Below are 24,349 nucleotides of genomic sequence, written 5' to 3'. Positions count from 1 at the left end.
ACCAGAAGCTGGAACTATGGCCTCCATCCCCTGTAGCACTCCTGCAGCACTTCTGTGCAGTCTTGGTTTAGAAACTATTGGGGACATAAAAGAAGGAAAGAGCATCTGCCGCCAAGAAACACACAGTTTACTTAAGGAGTCATGGTACCTGGAGGACATTATGCTAAGTGAAATGAAAGAAAAATATTGTATGGTCTCTCTTATATGCGAAATCTAAAAAGTCTAACTCATAGGAATGGAGAGTAGAACTGTGGTCACCCAGGAACTGGGGATTGGGGAAAATGGGGACATGCTGATCAAATGGTACAAACTTTTAGTTATAAAATGACAAATTCTGGCAATCTAATGTACAGCATGGGTGGTATTTGAAGGGTTAATTTAATTTGATTTTGACAGTCATTACACAATGCACAGATGTTCTTTGGCTTGTGGTGGGGCTACATCCTAATAAATCCATTGCAATTTGAAAATAACATCGTCTGAAAATCATCTAACACAAAGCCTATTTTATAATAAAGTGTTGAATATCTCATGTGGTTTACTGAAAGTGAAAAACATAATAGTTTTATGAGTACTGTATAAATGCATATCACTTTTGCACCATTCTAAAGTTGAAAAAATGTAAATTGAACCAGCATAAGTTGGGAACTATCTGCATACATATATCAAATCATGTTGTACACCTTGAATATATACAATTTTTAATAAGTTATGGCAGATGGTCATTAAAGAACAAAATATATAACACATTTGTGTGACATCAACTTCTGTGATTGTGTTTTGTGTGTGTGTGTGTGTGTGTATGTGTATTTGTGTGAGATGGTAGAAATCAATATAACAGGGTTATTTGGAAAATTATTTCTAAGAGAGGAGGAATGCAAGTTTACTACTTTGATTACTTCAAAATATAAATCATCTGAAAGAAGAATGCTAATGCTTGGTATTTAAACATTTATATTCCCTAAATTCCAGTAAAGCATGGGATTTTGCTATATCTTAATGATTTATGTGCTTTGAATTTCATGTTTAAAAGAGAAATAATGTGGGGAGCATACACTGTAGAGCCTTAATGCAAAATTATTTTCCACTTCCTCATTGCCCCTATTCATCTAGCTAAGACTTGTTTTTTTTCTCCATGGTCAGCTAAATAACTGTGGAAGATAATAACTCATGGATGTGAACTTCATTGTCATTTTTGCATGTGTAGATATATCCCTTGCTTTCTCAAATCCATGACCACAACTCTAAACTCTAGCAGGTACCAGAGGACGTAAGAAGTAGTAATAGAGTATTATGCAACATGAAAGGTTCAGGAACACCACAACTTCTGGTTTATTCTTTGCTTTTTACACCTTTATGTAAATATTGATTTAGATAAATATTAGAGGAGTGGTAGCTATACGTGTGATTTTGCAGTTTTGTTTTCTACTTACTCTTTCTTGACTTATAGGAGAAATATAGCCAAAACAAGAGCTGCAGTGTCATAATGCAAAATAAAGTTAATTAGTTCACACACACACACACACACACACAAACACACTCACACCCCAACATCTGTGATGGCTGAGAAATTAAAAATAGAACAGAATGAGAGTTTGGGTGACATACTCCAGCTTGAATCTTTAAGAGCAGTTTAGCTGAGGCCCTTTGATGAAAAATTACATTGTGCTTCTTTTGCTACCATCTTTGTTTTAATTTCTAATCCAAACCTTAAATCTTGACAGATTGGTGGGGGTGGAAAGAAAAACAGGGCTTCTTGCTTCTAGCAGAGTCTCAATGTCCTGCTGAGTTTCCTGCCAAATCTGCAGGAATCCATACAGCCACCACTGCCCTATTAAGTGGGTCGTGAGACCCCATAGCTAGAAAAGACTTCCATATGCTGTCCATTTCAGTTCTACCCCATATCTGTTGCAATCATACTCCTGGCTGGCATGAACCTAAATCCTAAACTGGTTTTTATTTTTCTTATTTTAAATATTTAATTGACAACATTGTATATATTTAAGATGGATAATGCAATGGTTTGATACATGTGTAGACTGTGTAATCTTACCACAATCAAATTAACACATCCATCATTAGCCATAGTTATCATTTGTGTGTGTAGAGGGCTGAAGACATTTAAAATCCACTGTTACCATACAGTGTTATTAACTATAGTCACCATGCTATCCATTAGTACTCACAACAATTCATCTTACAACAAAAAGTTATTACCCTTTTTACAAAGTTTTAGTCTGATCGGGTGGTGACTACAGTTAATAGCAATGTATCATATACCTGAAACATGCTGAGCAAGTAGATCTTAAATGTTCTCCACACAAATAATTAAGTACGTGAAGTGATGCATATGCTAATTAGGTTGATTTAAACATTTCGCAACACATATATCAAAAAATCACATTGTTCATACATATATATGATTTATATTTGTCAATTATACCTTAACGAAACTGAAAAATAATTTTAAAAAGTTCGTACCCTATGAACAATATCTCTCCACTTCCTCCACCCTTCAGCCCCTGACAACCACTGTTCTACTCTCTGCTTCTATGAGTTTTACTTTTTTAGATTCCATACATAAGTGAGATTATATAGTATTTTTCTTTCTCTGTCTGGTTTATTTCGCTTAGCATAATATCCTCCAGGTTTATCCATGATGTAACAAATGGCAGAATGTCCTTATTTTTATGGCTGATAAATATTCCATGATACATGTGGCATCCATTAATGGACACTTCGATTATGTGTATCCGTTGACTATTCTGAATAATGATGCAATCACATGTGGTGCAGATATCTCTTCTATATACTGATTTCAAGTTATCAAGATATAGCCCCAGAAGTATATATTGCTGGAAAATATAATCATTCTATTTTTAATTTTTTGAGGAACCTCTATACTCTTTTCCATAATGGCTGTGCCAACTTACATTCCCACTAATGGTGTACAAGGATTTCCTTTCTCCATACGCTGGCCAACACTTGTTATCTCTTGTCTTTTTGATAATAGCCATCCTAACAAGAGTGAGGCAATATCTCACTATGGTTTTGATTTGAATTTCCTTGATGATTTGCGATGTTGAACACCTTTTTCATATACCTGTTGGTCATTTGTATGTTTTCTTTAGAAAAATGTCTATTCAGGTTTTTTTGTTCATTTTTAAATCGGGTTTATTTGTATTTTTATATTGCCATATATATTGAGTTATTTGGATTCCTTATATATTTCCATATACCTTGTCAGATACATGGTTTGCAAATATTTTTCCCACTCTGTAGGTTGCCTTTTCATTTTGTTGATTTCTTTTTCTTTTTTGTTGAGATAGGGCCTTGCTCTGTCACCCAGGCTGCAGTGCACTGGCATGAATACAGCTCACTGCACCCTGAACCTCCCAGGCTCAAGCAATCCTCCCACCTCAGCCTCACAAGTAACTGTGACTACAGGCATGCATCACCATGCCCAGCTAATTTAAAAAAATGCAGAGATGGGGTCTCACTATGTTGGTGAGGCTGGTCTCGAAATACTGGGCTCAAGGCATCTTCCTGCCTCAGCCTCCCAAAGTGCTGGAATTACAGGCATTTGACATCATGCCCAGATGATTGTTTTCTTTTCTATGCAGAAGTTTTTTTTTTTTTATTTTGATGTAGTCCCACTTGTTTATTTTTGCTTTTATTGTCTATGCTTTTGGTGTCATATCCAAAAAGTGATTGCCAAGACCAATATCATGGAGTTTTCCCCTATTTTCTTCTAGGATTTTTATGGCTTCTGGTCTTACATTTAAATCTTTAATCTATGTTGAGTTAGTTTTTTAATATGGTATATAAGAAGTGTGCAATTTCATTCTTTTGCACATGGATATCTAGTTTTCCCATCACCCTCTATTGAAGAGACTGTCTTTTCCCCATTGTGTATTCTTGGCAGTCTTGTCAAAGTGTAATTAATCATATATGTATGGGTTCATTTCTGGGCTCTCTATTCCTGTAATATATGTGTCTGTTTGTGCCAGTACTGTGATGTTTTGATTACGATAGCTTTGTAATATATTTTAAAATCAGGGACTGTGATGCCTCCAGCTTTTTTGTTCTTTCTTAAGAATTGCTTTGGTTATTTGTGCTATGTAATGGTTCCATCCAAATTTAGATTGTGTTTTCTATTTCTGTGAAAAATGTCACTGGAATTTTGATAAGGATTGCATTAAGCATATAAACCTCTTTGGGTAGTATGAACATTTTAACAATATTAATTCTTCCAATCCAATCCACAGAATAGTTTTTCATTTATTTATGTCTTCAATTTCTTTATTCAATATCTTACAGATTTCAGATAGTTTGTTGTTAGTGTATAGAAAACAACTGATTTTGTATCCTGAAATGTTATTGAATTCCTTTCTTAGTTCCAACAGTTTTTTGATGATCTTTAGGGTTTTCTATATGTAATATCATGGCATCTGCAAACAATTTAACTTCTTTTTTATGACTTTAATGTCTTTGATTTCTGTGCCTTTTATCCCCTGTGTAAGGTCAATGCTCATTATTTACTTATATGATCACATTTCTAAGTAGACATTGTAATTATTCCCACTTTAATTATAATGAAACTGAATATTAGAGAGATCAAGTGACTTGGCCCAGATGCTTCATTAACAAATGGTAAAGCCAGATTTAAATTCAGATCTTTCTTTCTCCAAAGCTCACGCTGTTCACTAGCAAACTATACTGTCATCTTTTAACTTAAAATATAGAATCTCATTAAAATGCATATTACCCTGGAGATTAAGAAGTTGGAAAGGAAGTGATAAGGGGATCCTAACAAAGGGAGTTTGTCCCTTACTGTAATCTCCTAGGGCTGCTGTAACCAAGTACTGCTAAATATATGGTTTAAAAGGACAGAAATGTATTCTCTCACAGTTCTGGAGGCTAGAAACCTGAAACGAAGGTGTCAGCAGGCTCCTGCTCCCTCTAAGGACTCTATTTAAGAATGTTTTTGTGTCTTTTCCAGCTTCTGGTGATTACTGGCAGTTCTTGCTGTTCTTTGAACTGTAGCTTTATCATCCTAATATCTAATTCAGTTGTTATGTGGCCTTCTTTCCTCTGAGTCTTTGTGTCTCTGTGTCTTCACATGGCCTTCCATAAAGGTGTCAGTCATTGGATATAGGGCTCACTGTACCTGGTATGATGTTATCTTAACTACTTATGTCTGTAAAGGCCCTATTTCTAAATACGGTCACATTTATCGGTACTGGGGTTTAGGACTCCAGTTTATCTTTACGGAGGACACAAGTTAACCCACAGCACTACCTTCCCATTTTCTTTTTTAGCTATGATTCCTTCAAAAGTTATGTTTGGGTTAGCTGGTGATTATTATATTTCTTGTAGGATGTAAAAAGACCATTAAAACTGTCTTTCCACTCAATCCAAAGGGTTTTCAAATAAATTAGTGGGCAGAACAAAATCTTCCATTGCCTTATATTTCCCCAGGCCTATCTTTTGAGCAAATATATGAGCTGTTCATTAAAAGAGCTGCATATTGGAGAGATGCTCATTGTGTGCAACTGCACTCTACTACTAGAGAAGGAAAGGAAATAAGTAAGACCACCTAAAGCTACACAGAATATTCAGGGGGTGATATAGTGTTATCTTTCCTAACGTAGTGCACATTGCTATTTGTTGATTGTTAAATAAACAAGGATCATTCTTCCCTTGGAAAGTCTCAGTATGGTTTGAGGAACCCTGGGAAACATCATGCCATGTCACTGTTTCATTCGTACTTTTCTATTCTTTATTTATAAACTGCCTTGTTCCAACAATGATTTAAAATAACAAGCTATAATAAATGTAAACTAAAGAAAATAAAAGGATGTAGATGATAATATTTTAGAGTCTGGTTCCTCCAAAACAAATGTTGTACTCTTCACTTGATCATTTTGGTGTCCCATAAATTAGTTAAAATTTGGGTATATTAAAAATATAGTGAAATGCTATAACTGGAATATTGTGTCGCTAATTGAATCCTGGAACAAATAGCTGTACTTTAAAGGGAAGTGATATATTTGAAAAGGTTTGGTGAGTTGTTTTTATCTAATCTTTCTGGGTGCTAGATGCTTGGCTGCTTGCAATGAAACGTGGTCCTCAAAAAGTGAGGGACCTATGGCCTTTTGGTCATTTCTCCAGGGCAACCTGAGGCAAGAGAGCAGGCATGTATCAGGTCATACAACTGCCATCTATTTGCTGAACCCTGATCACAGAAACACTGTGCCACTTGTGATTCAAGTCAAGATCCACTTTCCTTGGTGACCAAGAAGCAGAAAGACGTTAATTAATTTTCCTTTTTCAGTGTCAGTATTTGCCATACCTGCTCTAGAATGGTGAAAATCCATTGGTTGAGAATGCTTCTCTTTCTTCCCACTTGATTTAGGAAAAATAAGAGGGTCCACTAAATCGTGTTTGTTTGTTTGTTTCCTTTTCCCTACGATTTTTCTTTAAAAATGGTTGAATTGTTTAAGTTGCCTTCATTAAGAGAAAAATGTTTCTTGGAAAAGCATTTATCATCAGTCATTATGTTGGGACAATAGGCATAAACTAGGATTTTCCCAGGCACCCCAGAACATGTGGCTACGCTGTATGTAAGTATCATCAGTGTATATTTATAGCATTGCAGCAAACTCTGATTCCGCAAAAGCAATTCTATGGTGAGCAGGTAGGAGGGATAGATTGGACAAGTTTGTTTCTCAGATGGTCTGACTCAATGGAAGGATAGATTTTAGAGAACCCAGTGTCATCAAGAGGTAGCATATTCTCCAAGCAGTCCTCCACCAGTACTTTCTTTCTGATGAATTTTGAAACCTGAGCTCCTAGGAATCTGAGATTACCTTTCTTGAGAATTTCTTGGATTGAGGGTTTTCCAGATTCACAGTCAAATGCAGCATCTTAGCCTTTAATAATCAAATATAACCGAGTATAAATTGACCTTTTCTTTAAAGAAATGTATGGATACCAACACACACTGAAATAGGAGGCCTTCCTTCATATGCTCTGATGTGAGCAACATTTGCTTCTACTTTGCAAGCAATGAATGCTTTGGCTTATTGGCAGCTAGTCTCTCTCTACCTTTTCCACACTGTACATTTGTCTACCGGTTATCTGGGTGCTGAACAGACTCTGCCTGGAACTTATGGCATGTATTCTATGAGGCATTCCATCATCTTGATTTCATTGTCATTAAAAAGTCCCTGGCAACTCAGATGTTGAATGCTCATAGCAGGTCTGCCTGGTGGGGCACCTGTCCTCTTAGTCACCATTGGCTCTCTCAGCCATGGTTTCTTTTAATTGGCAATATTACCAAAACGTTCATTTCATTCACAATACCATCAACTTTTCTAGTCTGAAATAATTTCAAAGTTCATCAAGTTCACATACTTTTTTTTTTTAGAGTTAGGGAAATTGAAGTGTAGGGGTCATATGAGCTCTTAGTAGCAAAGCCCATAATAGAATCCAGACATCTTGACATCTAGCTTAATCTATTTTCTGCTTTTGTAAATTTCAGGCAGTTCTGCTAAAAAAGATTGAACACACTTGATTCACACATCCCTCTTCCTCAAACATCTTTTTATGGGTTAATTTCTGTCATTAAAAATGTATTTTTCATGTCTCCCAGAATGTATCAACTGCAGGCAAGTTCAGGTAAAGTTCTCCATTTGATTTTTCAGTTGACTTACATAAATAGGATTTATTCTCCAGGCTGGATATCACCTGAGATATTATAGCTGTCATGACTTTGGAATGTATCTGGTTGTGGTCAGATAAATACTAAGCACCCCCAGAGCTTCTTTAATCTGAAAATCTTCTAGAATGGGGGTCTGCAAACTGTAACCCGTGAGCCACATCTGGTATGCTGCCTGCTTTTGTAAATAGTTTTATCAACCATGCTCATTTGTTCACAAAGCCTGCTTTCAACTACACCGGCAGAGTTGAGTAGCAGTGACAGAGAATGTTTAGCCTGCACAGCTTGAAATATTTTGTCTGACCCTTTATAGAAAAGGTTTGCCAACTGCTGCTTTGGAAACTATAAAAATCCCTTCTAATAATCAAGATTCTGTTTGTTAGATACTATTTCTTTTTTATTTTCTACAAGAAAAGCATTAGGTAATTTTAGAGTCATGCTAAGGTTTGTAAATAGACAATTTAGTTAATGACTTCCAGAACAATCAATGGTGTTTTCCTTTTTGTTGTATGGTGATTCTTCCTGTGTTCTTGAATATTCATTTTTCCTGAAAGCTGACAGGTAATTATAAATTGAAATAACATCTCTTACATAAACATGGATGGTTTCTCTTTTTTACATGTAAGAACCTGAAGATACAAATGTGTCTTTGATTTGTGAATTGACATTTGCAAGGCCTTAATGAATTATCCATAAGAGGAATATGGGAGAAATCAACATGCTTTGAAATTACTCTTGAGTTTTGCGCCTACTCTTGTTCTTGGTGAAGATGCTTCTTGTTCTTGGTGAAGATGCTGAGGCAATAGATTTTTTTTTAGTTATTATATTCATAGAATTGGCTTTGTAGTAAATTGCCAAAGTCTTGGATAATTTTTTGAGAAATTTTCAAGCAAATCTAATAAACAACCCGGCACCATTTATAAAGTTGACTTAATTTTGTTAGGTGCATTTCACCATTCAGCCTAATCATATTCTAAACAAGAAATAAATATCTGCAATTTGTAAGCTTAGTCTTTTTCTTCCAATTTTCTCCAACAACACTGGTATTTCAATGACTTTTCTTAGTGTCGATATTTTAGGCAGTAGTTACTTTGTAACTGAATTCTGCAATGATTAATCACCATCACTCTGAAACTATCCTTCCTTCATCATAGTCATGAGTCGCTTAACAGTGGGAATATGTTCGAAAAAGTATTCCTTAGGTGATTTTGTCATTGTGCAAACATTATAGAATGTAAAAGATTTAAAAAACACAAAGGTACGCCTATGTAAGTTACTTCCTGTGACTGAAGCGTACAGGACTAAATATTGCTCTGGGTGAGTGAGTGAGTAGTGAGTGAATGTGAAGGCCTAGGACATTGCTGAACACTACTGGAGACTTTGTAAACACTATATAATCAGGCTACAGTACATTTATAAACAAATATTTTTTAACAATAAATTAACCTTACCTGTAATTTTTTACTTTATAAGCTTTTAATTTTTTAACTTTTTGATTCTTGTAATAACTTTCAGTTCAAAACACACACTGTATAGCTGTACAAAAATATTTTCTTTCATTATATCATTATTCTATAAGCTTTTTTCCATTGCAAATTTATTTATCTTACTTTAAAACTTTTTGTTAAAAATTAAGACACAAACACACGTATTAGCCTAGACCTACAAAGGATCAAGATGATTAAGATATCATCAGGTGATAAAAATTTTTCAGCTCCATAATAAATCTTATGGAACCACCATCATATATGTGGTCTGTTCTTCACTAAAACATTGTTTGGTGCATAACTGTACTATAGTTGCTTATTTTAAAATCACTCTTTCATTTGACTGTATGTTCTGTGAAATCAGACACCAACTATATACTCTTCACTGTTGTATCCTCATTTCCTCATTTATTAGTAACTTCTTTATTCTGGACACATTATTGAGCATGTGCTATTGAGCTATGCTAATCCTGAAAAGGAGCAGTTTGAAGCAATCATGTCCCAGTCCTCCTGGAGTTTGCAATTATTTCCTAGCACAGTACTGAGCATATAGAAATTGCTTAGAGTTCCTCATTGAAGAAATACATTAATGAAGGATATTAGTGTTTGGTACTAAATCAGTAACAATTACAGTTAATTTTCTTTTATTCCATAGCTACAAGCCTCCCATCTCAATAAGTAAGACTATTGACAACAAAAAGGATGAGAAATAGTATAGTTCAACACTCATCCACTACTAGAAAAATAATACCTCACATATTATGAATGATGCAGAAAAGCTGAACTTAAATTTCATTTCCCATTATGATTTTTAAGTAAACATTTGTATTTATTGGGTATAAATGCCAAGATATTTATAGGGGCCTCTAAAGGCCCATACAATCTGTCTCCCCTGGAATTATAACCCATATCCTACATCTCTCCCCTTCATTCATTCTGCTCTCACCACACTGGCCTCTTTGTTCTTCAGTCATGTCAGATGTGTTTCTGCCTCTAGATCTTTATTCTCTTTCCTCTATCTGAAACATTCTTCTTCAAAGAATGCACAAGGCTTACATTCTCAGCTCCTTTGCTCAGATCTTACTTTACTCATGTTATCTTGTCAGAGACCCTTTCTCTGACTTCCCTATCATAAGTTTAATACCCCCCTCCCCAGGTACTAACTATACTCACTTTCTGCTGGCTTTATGCATTCATTTGTTTCTGCATTTATTTATTTTTATTTTTAATTCATCCTTCTGTCCATCCATTCATGTGTTCATTCACATATATTCAGCTATTTACATTCTTGGACCATAGTTACTACAGATTTAAGGGTCATTTGTATATATTACGATAAGCAAAGTTATATTAACATGGGTAAGGTAATGGAGAGTGCCTTGGCAAAATACAAATACAAATTTAATGCTATTAACATTCAAAGGAGTAGTGGTTACTGAATATTTCAATAATATCAAAAAAATCTAGTCTCTGTTTCTTAATAAATTTAGAACTCATCTGAACAAAAGCCATTGGCTACAAATGTTCATAGAATGGTTTCCAAATATTCTATGATCAATCTCTGTGCAACATTTGAGCAAATGTTGTGTGCAAATGACTCACGTACTTTTTTTCCGACATTTTAGGTCCTGAAGTATGACCTTTTCACTCTACTCCCAAATTTCAAATGGTGATGCTTACTAGAGTCCAGGCTGAACATTGTTCAGGGTTGAAACAGGTGAAAGCTAGAAGCTATAGACTTTTGCCTTTTGATCGTATTGTCTCAATGCAGAAGTCCTTGAAAGCATCTTTTAAATTTTATCAACCCAAATACCAAAACTTGCTGTACTCCCTGGAAAATGTTCTGAAAATTCTTAACCCACAGTGACAACTTCACCAAACCTAGGACCAGCAACTCAGGCATGCAAGTATGACATATTGTTTCCTATGCTATTCCTACATGGGCTTGGCTAAGATAAATACATCCTACTACATAAATCTCAATATCTATGTGGAGTTATGTGAATTATGTTGTGTAAAAACAGGCCACCATTTCAAAATTCAAAATCACTACTTTGATAATGATAAGACTACATTAGAGGAAGCATATGCAGGTACAGCCTGACACCTCATCTAAACATTGTCTTGTAATCTACAAGCCAGAGGAGCCACTTGACTTTTAGTAGATGAGAAAACATGACACTTAGCTGTGGAGGGGAAATTGGACTTTATTGTTAGAAATTAGCCATTTGGGAAATTGTACTGATGACACATCTTAAAGGACTATGGTACTTATCCAGGACAATATTTTGACTAAAAATAAAATTATAATTTTTGGTCATAGAAGTGTTTCAAAATCTACAAAGAGATTACAGTGTTGTGAAGATTTTCTTTGGGAGGGAGGAATAAAACTTTAGGAATTTCTTCAAAAGTTGCATTTTATGTTTAAGAATATGAACCCAGTCTAGAGTTCTGTTGATTATGGATGCAGATTTTATTTTCAGTGCGTGTAGATGTTTGTAGCCATCTTCTATCCACATATAATTGTTTATTTGCATGTTCTGAGGGTACCACATAATTTTTGAACATGCCATGGAAAGTTATTTTTTTCTCCCAGTCCAGCTGTTAGCTTGCTTAGTGTCCTTCTCAGACATCCCACACAGTCTTTGGTTGCTGTTGGAGACAGTTTGATACCACAGTCTGTGATCATGGACACTTCTGCCCAGGGAATGCATGACACATTTGCGGTTGGAGAACTGTAGTTCACAAGCCCAAGCCTAACAGGTCTCCCTAAGCTTGCATGGTTCCACAAGAAAGCAGGAAGTAAAGGGTGGTTGAGTAGAACCTGTTGGTTTGCAGATCTCATTCCTAGTTTAGAGTAAATCAGTCACAGAAGATGCTGAAGGCAGCTGGTTTCTCAATCTCATCTGAAAATTGTAGTTCTATCATAATATATTTTCTACGGTAAGTAGAAATATATATGATTGAATCTATTTCCATTAGTTTTCTCATTTAATAAATTAAGTCAACATTCTGTCTTTCACCTTGAGGCTTTCTCTCATCAACAAATACATAATTGAGCTTTATTAGAAGCTATGAGCTTCTTCAGTGGCCTGCATTTTGCCTTGGATCCCAGTACTGGATATCCTACTAGAAATGTTGGCAGTTCTTTCCTAAAGGCATGTTGAAGCCTTCAGTCCAGGAACATATGACCAAGGAGCAAGCCAAGAGCAAGGGAAGAGTCAACTGAATGGCACAATCAGCAAATTTGGGGTAAGTCAACTTTTCCTAGGCCCTAGCCTTGGCACTAGCTCCACTGCATTCATTTCATAGATGCTGTTCTCATGGCCTTAATATTTTCTCCAGGACCTTGTAAAACAATATGCATGGGATCATCAAAATCTGTGATGATTTCCATCAGGAGCCACAAACACCCTATCCCATGTTATTATCATTAAGATTATGTAGAAGTCATTGAAATTGTGGTTAGAAACAAATGTGGTATCCATTTGTAGATGTAGTTGTTAATGGGATTTAGTCTTGAGAAAATACTTTACAAAGGTTGAAGCAAATCCTTTATTATCTGGATTATTTTTCTAGAAATCATCTCTGCTTCTGCCTACAGAGCTCAGAGACAGGCTAGACATGGATCGAAATTCCCATGTCTATAAATGTAGGGCTGAAGCACAGGTAAACAACAGGTTAACTAATATTGACTTTAGTAAAACAAGTGTCATCTCAATTGCTTTCTCATATCTGTGAACTCTAAATGATGATATAGGCTACAACCACCAAAATCAGAAGAATCATTTCTGACAACAGCACTCCTGAAGAAATAGGATAGCCATAGTAATAACAAAGCAAGTGTTTTGTATTATACCTCAGGGCAGAGTTTTGTTTGCTTTTCAAGGAAATGGGATTAATAAAGAACTAGAAGGATTTTATTCCAAGTCTAGTTAGAGCACATCTCACATTCTTGATCTGTTTGAATATATTATGGCAACTGGGAAAATAATATAGTAATCTAAATCATAGGTACTCTGGATTTGTGTGGCAGGCAGAAATAAGACATAGGTTCAGAAGAAATGTATGCAAAATAGTTACAGGTTCTCTGTGAATGCCAGAAGATACATAAGCCAGATAAGATTTCTAGAATCATTGAAAGAACTGTTCCTTCTAAAGTATCCATCTTAGAGCTAATGATATCTCTTTTCCTCCTTATCATCCTGGTAAGGAAATGAAAGTCGGCTATGTAGGAACTTGTTTGGTGGGCTTCTATCAAGCAGCTGGTTTATTTATTGACATTAGGATTAGGTATATGGTATACTAGTGCCTGAGTTTTTATGAGGTTATTTCCAATATACTCTGCTTGATATCATCTTTGCTGGACAAGGAAGTAGAACTGACAGTTTGAATATCAGCTTCTTTCCTGGTTTTACATTTGAAAGATTTGTTTGCAGAAATATTCATATATATGTATTATATATATGTTATATATATAATATGAATGACTTTGGTGTACAATTAAAGATATTTTTAAACTATAAGTTATAAATTATAATTATAAATTAATATAATTATAAATTATAATAAACTATTCCTGTAATTATTATAATAACTATACATTATAATAAACTGTTGCGTTCTCATGCAACTCTATTCCCTGTTAAGCAACTAGGGTTATCCTTTTGATCCTAGATATGAATCTGCCCTGGCAAACCAGAGGCTTCTATACCACCTGCAAGGGTCTCATCATTAGCCATATATTATCTCAGGGTCCTCTACAGTGTCTGTTTTTATATTCACTTCCATGGAGGAAATGATGTCAATCACCAAATCAAGAGAATTCTTTGGGTTCTTTATTATAAGGGGACTAATCTCATTCGTGAGGGCTACACCCACGTGACCTAATCACGTCCCAAAGCCTCCACCTCCTAATACCATCATCTTCGGGGTTAGGATTTCAACATATGAATTTTGTGGAGACACACATATTCAGACAATAGCACTTATATTTTGGTGATCCCTCAGAAAATTAAAAGTAGAATTACTGTATGATCTAGCAATTCCATGCCTGCATGTATACCCCCAAAAATGGAAAGCAGGATCCTAAAGAGATATTTGTATACCCTTTATCATAACATAATTATTCACAATAGCAAAAAGGTGAAAGCACCTCAGCTGTCTATAAGCAGGTGAATGGATAAACAAAATGTGGCATATACATACCGGGAAATTTTACTTAATCTTATAAAGGAAGGAAATTGTGACATATGCTACATCCTGGATGGATTTTGAGGAAATTATCTATGTGAAATAAACCTGTCACAAAAACACAAATACTGTATTGTTTTATTTATATGAGATACGTAGAGTAGTCACATTTATTAAAAACAAAAGTAGTAGGGTGGTTGCCAGGAATCCGGGAAAGGGAAGAATAGGAATTGTTGTTTAATGAGCATAGAGTTTCAGTTTCTCAAGATGAAAAGAGTTCTGGAGATTGATTGTACAACAATGTGAATACACTTAACACTACTCAACTGTGCACTTAAACAGAGCTAAGATGATAAATTTTACATGTGTTATGCCACAATTAAAAATAAAATATAATACTCACATATTAATGCCACATTTGATATTTCATATCTTCTTGGTAATCTTTAAAACAATTTCATTCATTTTCAGGGCACCAGTCCAGAGCAAGAGGTTCATCAAGGGTCATTTCTGTTTTGTTAGGTTTTGTTTTGTTTTCTCTAGGATTCAAGTCTCCCCCTGTTCTATGTGTGGAACACTTTCTCTTGGCTGCCTGGCAAATCTTCAACAAGGCCCCATACACTCTGACATCAAGGAGGGTGTTGTCCCAGAGCTTTCTCCCAAGATACTCAAACCTGGTGGTTTGCAGGCATGAGGTGGCCACCACCAACCTTTAGTCAATAGCCAGCAGGCTCTGCATGGGCATCAGCCCTTGGACACAAAAGTGACTAAAAGGAGCTGCTAAATGCCCCAGTGTGAGCACCAGTAGGGCTTCTGAGAAGAAAGGGCAGCAGAGTACCAGGAGGAGAAGCCTAAAGAACAAAATGCATTTGCTGATCCTGGGGGAACTTGCAGTTTCTATGCCCTTGATACTGTTACCAAGCTGAGCAAGAGGGAGAGGAAGCAGTGCTCAGCGAGTAAGTCCTTGACCAGGCCTTCTGTAGCCTGAGATTTGCCACAAGCTGTTTCAGCCCCAGCTGTTGCAAGCAGGATGAGCAAGCCAGAATATTCACCTGGCCATCCACTCCAGTAGGGACAAGGTGTGTCGAACAGTGTCTGCAGCTTGGGTCATTTCAGGTACACGAGGATAGAAGACACCTCAGAGACTAGCCCAAACTTCTCACTTTACATATGAAGAAAACTGAGGTCCACATTCATAGATTTACAGTTCAGTGCTTACTCTACTTTGTTTGAAATAAGTTACATGTCAAAAAAAGTGGGGGTGATGTGGGGAGTATTAAAATAGTACTGAGCTTCAAAGGAAGAATTTCTAGTATCTTACTCTCTCCTATTCCCAAGCCTTCCCCTTTCTTCCTAATAGAAGGGAAAATTTGTCACTTCTATGGTCTTCTTTTTCTTGCTTTCGAACTGGAGAAAGCCTACTTGTATTTTACCTTTCTTCTCTCCCTTCAGTAAAAAGGGTATGGTAAGTAAAGTACAATATTCTTCACTCACCAAGATAAAACCCAGGCATCTTTCTCCTCCTCTCTCCTCTCCAGAACCTACCCCAGCAGCCAGGCTGGAGAAGCTGTCTAGGTGATCTCCCTTAACATTATCATAAGCAAACATTCTTTCTTGGTTTGGGTCTCTCTATGATTATTACCTTTGTTCTAGTCCTTCCTTCACATCATAAGATAAGGTCTAAGTTTTAGGTTTGAATCGTCCCAGACAAATGCAGAATGTCTAGTCTCTCCTGTCTATAGCACTTCAACATTTAAATTGAGCTACCTTAAAAATAAGTTTACTAGGTTGGGCATGGTGCCACATGCCTGTAATCCCAGCATTTTGGGAGGGTACACTGGGAAGATCACTTGAAGCCAGGAGTTTGAGATCAGCCTGGGCAACAAATGAGACTCCGTCTCTTAAAAAAAAAAAAAAAAAAAAAGAAAGAAAGAAAAAAGAAAAAAAAGAAAATTAGCCAGGCATGCTGACACATGCCTACAAGCCCAGCTACTTGGGAGCTGAGGAGAGAACATTGCTTGAGCCCAGGAGTTCAAGGCTGCACTGAGCTATGATCTTCCCACTGTATCCCAGCCCATGTAATAGAACGAGACCGTCTCAAAAATAAAATAAAATAAATAAAAACAAGGAAGTTTACTAAATGTTCTAGTCCAGTTTATAAAATACTTTTCATTTTATATTTGATACGTAAGTCACTGCTTAAAAAATATTTTTTGGCCAGGCACAGTGGTTCACTCCTATAATCTGAGCACTTTGGGAGGTTGAGGCAAATGGATTTCTTGAGCCAAGGTGTTCAAGAATCCCATCTCTCCAAATAAAAGTATCTAATTCAAGTATCTATTGGTGTGTGTGTGTGTGTGTGTGTGTGTGTGTGTGTGTGTGTGTGTGAAGGTGTGCAGGGAAAATGCACCTATCTTCATAGATTGATGTTACTTAGCATCCCTGGGAAAATAGTAACTCTGACTACAGAAAAAAAAAATCTCCAATTTAAAAAAGTTTTTTATATAACTTCCAAGGTCAATGGTTACCTTATTTAATTTCAGATGATAACCAGAACTTCTTGAAATTTTAAAGGACGGCTAAGTGGTTAACCAGGGAAAAACTGTGATTAAATTCTTACTGTAAAGAGCCAGATCAAGACAAGTGAATATATTTCAAGGAAATGACTGCATTAAGGAATCAATATATAGTTACAAGAGCTTTCCAGTGAGTCTACCATCCACAGAGTAAAACATTTTCTACAACTGTTATATCAATATGTGGCAAATAATATCTTAAGATTTATTCACAAGTTGTTCCCACTTGAATATGTAGCCTCTTCTTTGAAATTGTGCTTTAAAGTGATCATTTGTAAGCATAAGAGTAACTGCAATTCTTGTGTCTTTCATTTCAAAATGTTGGAAGTCATTGGTGAATACATGGGTAAAGATGAAAGAAATTAATGATTGCTAGATATATACTTCAGGTTTTAATTAACTTATTTATGTCAGTGATTTATAAATAGTTGTTTTGTGGAACACAAAGTCTGAAAAATGTCTTAACAGAAAAATTAAATGTTCTGTTAAAAGCAATGAATTTTGGAAACACTGCATTACTGTAACGAGGAATATTAAAGAGATTTTGACTTGGAGATAGCCAAGGGATTTGGATTTGGGGATATAATATAACCAAGTGGGGTTCATCCCAGGTAAGAGAATTTAATTTAATATTTAAAATCTATTACTAATAATGATTTTCTCAATGGAAAAAAGAAAATTTAATATAATTAAACACATATAATAAATACTCTCAACATACTTGAAGCAGAAGAAAACCTTCTCAATCTGGTGAAGAGTTTCAACACGAAGGCATCACATAGCATAATTCTTCATGGTTAAATAAGTATTGAATAGTGTCCTTTGATTTTAGGAAGTAGACAAGGATATGTATGATCTCATTTTTGTATCTGGCTTCTTTCATTTAGCATAATGCTTTTGAGATTCATCCACATTGTTTCAAATATTAATAGTTCACTGCCTTTGTTGCTGAGTACTAGTTAATTGTGTGGATATAGCATAATTAGATTATACATTCACCAGTTGAATGCTTATATTGTTTTATTTATGTTGTTGAATGAACCATATAAATGTTTCCAGGTTTGACTATTATTAATGCAGCTGCTATATACATTTGCATTTAGTCTTTGTATGCACATGTTTTGTTTCTTTTGGGTGGGGTGGAATTTCTGGGCAATAGAGTGTCTGTTTAACTTGACAAGAAACTGACAAACTCTCTTCCAAAATGACTGTATTATTTTTATTCTTTCTAAAATAAACATTTAATCCTATACATTTTCCACTAAACACTGCTTCTGCAGCATCTCACAAATTTTGATACGTTGTGTTTTCATTTTATTTCTCTTGAAAATATTTTCCAATTTCTCTTAGGATCTTCTCTTTGACCCATGGACTATTTGAAAATGTATTGTTTAATTTCCAAGAGTTTGGAAATTTACCTATCATCTTTCTATTATTTATTTATAGCTTAATTCAGTTATGGTCAGTGTGTTAGTCTGTTTAGTGTGTCTATAACAGAATACCTGAGACTGTGTAGTTTATTTTCCATATGCATTTATTTAGCATAGGATTCTACAGGCTGGGAAGCTCAAGAGCATAGGGCCACATGTTGGGTCAAAAACTGGCATGGGAAAAGAGATCACATGGCAAGGGAGGAAGAGAGTGTAGGAAGTCCATCTCGCTTTTATAACAGTTCACTCTCTAGGAACTAGTCCAGTCCTGGGAGAGCAAAATTTCACTCCCATAGGAGGGTATGAATCTACTCATGAAGGATCACCTCTGAGACTCAAACACCTCCCACTAGGCCCCAACTCCCAACGACACCACACTGAGAAGCAAGTTTCAGCATGAGTTTGGGTGGGAAAACCACAGCAATCAGGGAACATATTTTGTATGATATCAATTCTTTTATGTGGTTAAGATTTGTTTTATGAATCAGGATATCCTTATTTGGTGAGTGTTGGGTATACACTTGAAAATAATGAATATTTTCCTGCTTGGGGTGGATAATTATGTAAATATCAATTAGAAGCCATTGATTATTGGTGGTATTCAGTCCCTTTATATCTTTTCCGATATTCTGTCTGCTAGTTTATCTATGACTGATAAATAAATCCACTGATATAATTGTGGATTTTTCTACTTCTCCATTCAGTTTTTTCAGTTTTTCCTTCATGTTCTGAGGCTCTTTTGTTATATTCATGTACATGTAGGGTTGTTATGGCTTCTTGGTGGATTTGCCCTTTTATTGTTATGTAATGTCTTTATTCTCGTAATTTTCTTTGCTCTGAAATCTACTTTGTCTGATACTAATATAGCTTTTCTAGCTTTCTTTTGATTAGCATTTGTATGGGAAATGTTTTTCCAACCCTTTAACTTTAATCTAACTCTATCATTGCATTTGGCATGAGTATATCATAGATAGCACTTGGCTGAATCCATTTTTAAAAATCTATGTTGTCCATCTCACTTTTTTAGTTAGTATATTTAGATCATTTGGAGCCCATTGATTTATAAACAACTTTATGGGTTTGTATTCCTGAGCTCTCCCTAAAATCTCCCAGGTATTTTCCAGTTCCCTAGTGCTTTCTTCTTCTGTCCTCTGGCCAGAAAGCTGGAGCATTGGTTACTCTATGCTGCCATATACTACCCATGACTGTGTCAACATTAGGGGTAGCGAAGATCATGGTAATTGAAGCTCCAGGTTTCTGGCCTGTGGGAGGACAAAGAGGAAAAAATATATAATTGGAGTTTTCTCCACTCTCTTGGGACAACAGATCCTCTGGTTAGAGTGGAAGATTTTCCTCCCTCAAAGTTTATATGCTCCTGGATGGATGTACAATCATTTTGGAGGTCAATATGCAACACAATATCTAACAAACTTGAAGATGGGCAGCCCTGTAATCCTGTTCCTCATCATACACCCTAAAGAAACACTTCAGTGTGTATACCAGAGACAAAAATTACTTTATCATTTTTTATAGTAGCAAAAAATTAAAATTAAGCTAAATTATCATCAACAGAGGAGTGAACAGTTTGCTTCCTCACTTTATTCATGTCTCTGACCTAAAATGCAGCCTCTTTAGAAAGGCCTTTCATGGCCACCATATTAAAAATAATTCAGTCTTCTCCCTCAACCCCAATCTCCTTCAATCTCCTTATCCTATTTTATTGCTCCTAATAGTTCTCATTATGATCTGACACTAGATTGTATTATTGGCTTGTCTCCTGTTGTTCTCTCCCACCATAATCCCATACATGTGTGGATTCTTTGCTGTTCATTTTATATACTTCACTACTTCACATTATATACTTATTTGTTAACATGTTTGTTTACTACCTCTCTCTCCAACTAGAATATAAATTCCATGAGAGTTGGGAAATTTGTCTTAGTCACTGTTGTATCACCCATATCTAAGAATGTGTGGTACTTAATAAGTGCTCAAAATATTTGTAGAATATATCAACGAATAAATTATGTAAATCTGAGTAAAGACTGCACGACATTTTATAATTCTCTATCTCTACGTTGTTATATTTTATACCTTTTTTTTTTTTTTTTTTGAGAAATGTTCTTGCTCTGTCACCCAGGCTGGAATGCAGTGGCATGATCTCTGTTCACTGCAACCTCTGCCTTCCAGGTTCAAGCAAATCTTCCGCCTCAGCCTCCCAAAGTGCTGGGAGTACAGGCATGAGTCACCGTGCCCAGCCTATATTTTATAACTTTTGAAAGAGAAAATAACAATACATTGTTTTAAATAATCTTTCAGTGATTAATTTATAAGTGATTTTCTTCCTTTTGTTTTATTTTTAAAAACTTCTTTGAACAGATTTTATTTTTATAAGTATAATAATATTTTTGCTATTAATATTTTATTTTATAATTTAGCTATAACTCTTTTGGTTCGCATTCAAGGTCTATTTCATTTTATATCTACTCCCCTGCCAACCTACCTTTCTAGCTCAACCGTTCAGTAGTCATGAACGAGTATTCTGCATGCAAAACAAAATGGAAGATTGGTAGTTTTCATATTATGCTCTATGCTTATATCTGTCACTCCTAACTCTTCCTAACTTGCACTGTTCTCTTCATCTGGAAAGAAAATCCTTTCTCTCAGCCCTGTCACTTTCTGCCATCAAAATTGCAATCCTTCTTCAATGGCACATTGAGTGCCTTTTCACACTTTCCTATGGCAATAAATGCATGCAGCAGAGGTGTTATTTGTGTATCTCCCTATCTTTCTTTTTGCCTTAATGTCTTTGTTGACCAACCCCGTTTCCTAAAACACATTTTATAAAATTCACATTTCACAGAATGTTAATCTAGGTCATGTGGAGAGAAAAAAAAAATGATTCCATGGTAACTCTATTTAAAAAAAAATTTAAGTAGATTATTTTAATTTTGGACCTACGAAGAACATTTTATTTGTCAATATCCATTGTGAAACTTCAAGAGGGACCTATAATATTCAGACTTTCAACTTGTTGTCCATAAAACTACTTTGTACATTTTAATGGTTTCCCTCTAAAAATTTCTTTGTGCGAGTATTTCACAATGTGGGCAATTGTATTTTGTTCTATTTCATATTTTGTGTGGGAACTTATCTCTCTTTTTACCTTCAAAATTCACTCACTGCAATTGATTAGCATAATAGGTACTAAACCAACACTAGATAAATACATGATTAATCTATTGCTATTAGGAACTTCTATAGAGAGTTTAGTACTTTGTCTAGTGTGACCCTTTAGGAATGTACTTTTTTAATCATCTTCTTTTAGATAAGGAAATCTAGCCTGTGAAATTGACCCCCAAGTCTAATCCTCCTCTGCTTTCCAAAGTTGATAGTGAGTTGATAAAGTATCTGTGGAGAATTCCTCCTCTCTTGTTACCGCTGAATACATATGAGTCAAAATCAATTTGACAGATGACAGTTACCTTCAAACTTTTGATGGGAATGAGAGGACAAAAGAGAACCTGAATTTTTTTCCACTCATTTAATGCTTGTTGACAGTGGAAATTTTTTTTTTTTAAGATTATGCCATTTCTTTCAGATCTTTATTTCTCAAAAGGATCAAAAGCCTTCAACAGAGATGTTTTAAATCCCAAGCTATCAAATAAAAATACAATATATATTAGAACAGTGGAGAAAGGTTATCATAACATTTTGTTTTGTTTGGGCAAATTATAACAGGGAATTAGACACTGGGAATCTAAAAATCCAAGGATACTAACTAAAGTCAGTATTTTAGGTCCAGGACACTGCTTGAGTGGTATCATGGAGATAAATAATGTGGGAAAACTCAAAAATGTGCCAAGCAGCAGAAATAAAAGGAGTGAAAAGAGAAGAAAAAGGTTGTATCTTTTTACTAAAATATGTACGTACTGGTACCTGTAAATTGAATGTAAATGTCCCCAAATTCTGAAATTGTGACTTAAAAAAAAAGTAATGGTGATAGATAAATCATATGCCAGAGTGAAATTTTAAAATACATTTCATATTTCCAGCATCATAAAAATAAATCCCTCTGAAGGCAATTATCCTAAAATATTTTTTATCAGAAATATAGCTTTAGTAACAAATAACCATTTGATAGTTACATAAACATATAACAGATACGCTCTACATGTGTAATTTAAGTACATTAATATGAGCATTCTTTATGGGTATACATCATATAAAAATAAATCATTTTCATATTTTTTTAAATGTTGGCACTGTAAGTCACAAGAATGAGCTACTCAGTCAGACTTTAAATTTTCAAAAGAAAATTTTCTTTCAACATTTCTTGAAGGACATGGAGTGGGGATTGGATCATTTAACAATATAACAAAACTTCCTGATTTGATTTTACGTATCTTCTGTCTACGCCCTTCCTGTGCCTGTGACTCTCCCCAAATTGCCCTGTTGCCTTGAGTTCTTCTGAGCTAAGGCAGCCTTCAGTCCCTATCAGCGCCTCCTTTACTTCCCAGAGAACTTCACAGGGACTCTGTCCTTCCATGCAAAGGCTTCCTGAAATAGGGAGACTGACAGTGGAAATTTTTAAGAATTAGTCAGACTGTGGTTGTAGAGAAAGAATGGGTTGGAATTTTATACGGTTTCATGGTCAAACAAATTGACTAATTTGGATTAAGGCTGAGTTCTGAATGGAGACTTACTTTACTTTCATAGAATTGCAATGTTTGTCCACTTCAAAATGTATTCAGAGAATAAGCCATTGTTACTCTACATGTTTTGTATCTGACAAGTGTAATCCTCGTAGAAAGGTTTTGGCTGAAATCACTTACGAGCTAGAAAGGCCTATGGTGACAACATTGAATTTGGGAAACTCTTCTGTACTTTAAAAATTATTTTAGCAGAATAGTGAGTAGATCCATACAAAATAGTTCCAATTAGAGCTTCATAATTCATGTTATTGACTGACTCCCAAATCTGTAAATGTCTTTTTATGATTGTCTCTGCTGATTTACCCTCATTTTTTGATGATTGAGGCATGTTTCCAAATTATGTGGTAGTATTATTGTTAGCACTAGTGTTGTGATTAAAACCTATTGTGCATCAGACATTTCCTAAAGTACCAGGAAATATTTTACATATATTATTTCCTTTAATATTTTACATACATTATGTAATATTTTACATATATTTTTATATATTACTTATTTTACATATATTTCATGTAATCATCTCCAAAGTTATGAGATTAATGGAATGTTATTCCTTTTTATTATCCTCTACCAATAAGAAGACTTACATGACAAGAAGATTAGTTACTTTGTTCAAAGTCACAGAAGTAGTAAAAGGTTAAATTTGGATTCAAACACACACAATCTTAATCCAAAACCTGAATGTCCAGTTATGGCTACACAGTATACAAATGAGTTTAAAAGTATAAGCTCTCAAGTAAAAAAGTATCCCAAATTGTAAGCTCTGCTCTATATTAGTTGTATGTATTTGGGTTCATTGCTGAATCCACTTAAACCTCAGTGTACTCAAGTGTAAATTGAGGCTAAAAAAGGCACACATTTCAGATGGTATCTGTAAAGACTAAGTAAGTTTATGCACATGCATAGATGAATAGAGTAAATGATGAGTAATTGTTACCTATTGACATGACACCTACCAGTATTATTGTGACTATGTTAAGAAAGTTTATCCAAATGAACTTGTTGATTTCTCTATAGAAAGTTCTGTCAAAAGGCTTATCTGGGAAAAAAAAAATGTAGCAATACAGTAAATTTTAGTGTGTTTTAAGTCAAAGATAAGCTTTCCTGCAAGAATATATTATTTTTAAATCAATCTGGAATTAATCTTTTCCTTGCTGAAAGGAGAGCAGTTCAATACCATTATCATAATCTTTATCACCAAATATCATATTCATGATCAATAAAG

At 35.1% G+C, this 24,349-nt stretch overlaps 1 long non-coding RNA gene across 1 annotated transcript in view; it reads right to left on the bottom strand.

The window, feature by feature from the left end:
- The window catches only part of LOC130540563 (uncharacterized), a 49,130-nt gene extending 34,163 nt beyond the window's left edge, over positions 1-14,967 (bottom strand). Inside the window, exon 1 of the long non-coding RNA XR_008954559.1 lies at positions 14,807-14,967. This is a non-coding gene — a long non-coding RNA (uncharacterized LOC130540563). The remainder of the gene's footprint in view (positions 1-14,806) is intronic.
- Positions 14,968-24,349: the final 9,382 nt, after the last annotated feature.

This window comes from Pan paniscus, chromosome 8 (genome assembly GCF_029289425.2).
Source record: "Pan paniscus chromosome 8, NHGRI_mPanPan1-v2.0_pri, whole genome shotgun sequence".
NCBI lineage: Eukaryota > Metazoa > Chordata > Mammalia > Primates > Hominidae > Pan > Pan paniscus.
The sequence above is the reverse complement of the archived record's forward strand: the minus strand, read 5'-3'. Positions and strand labels throughout refer to the sequence as shown.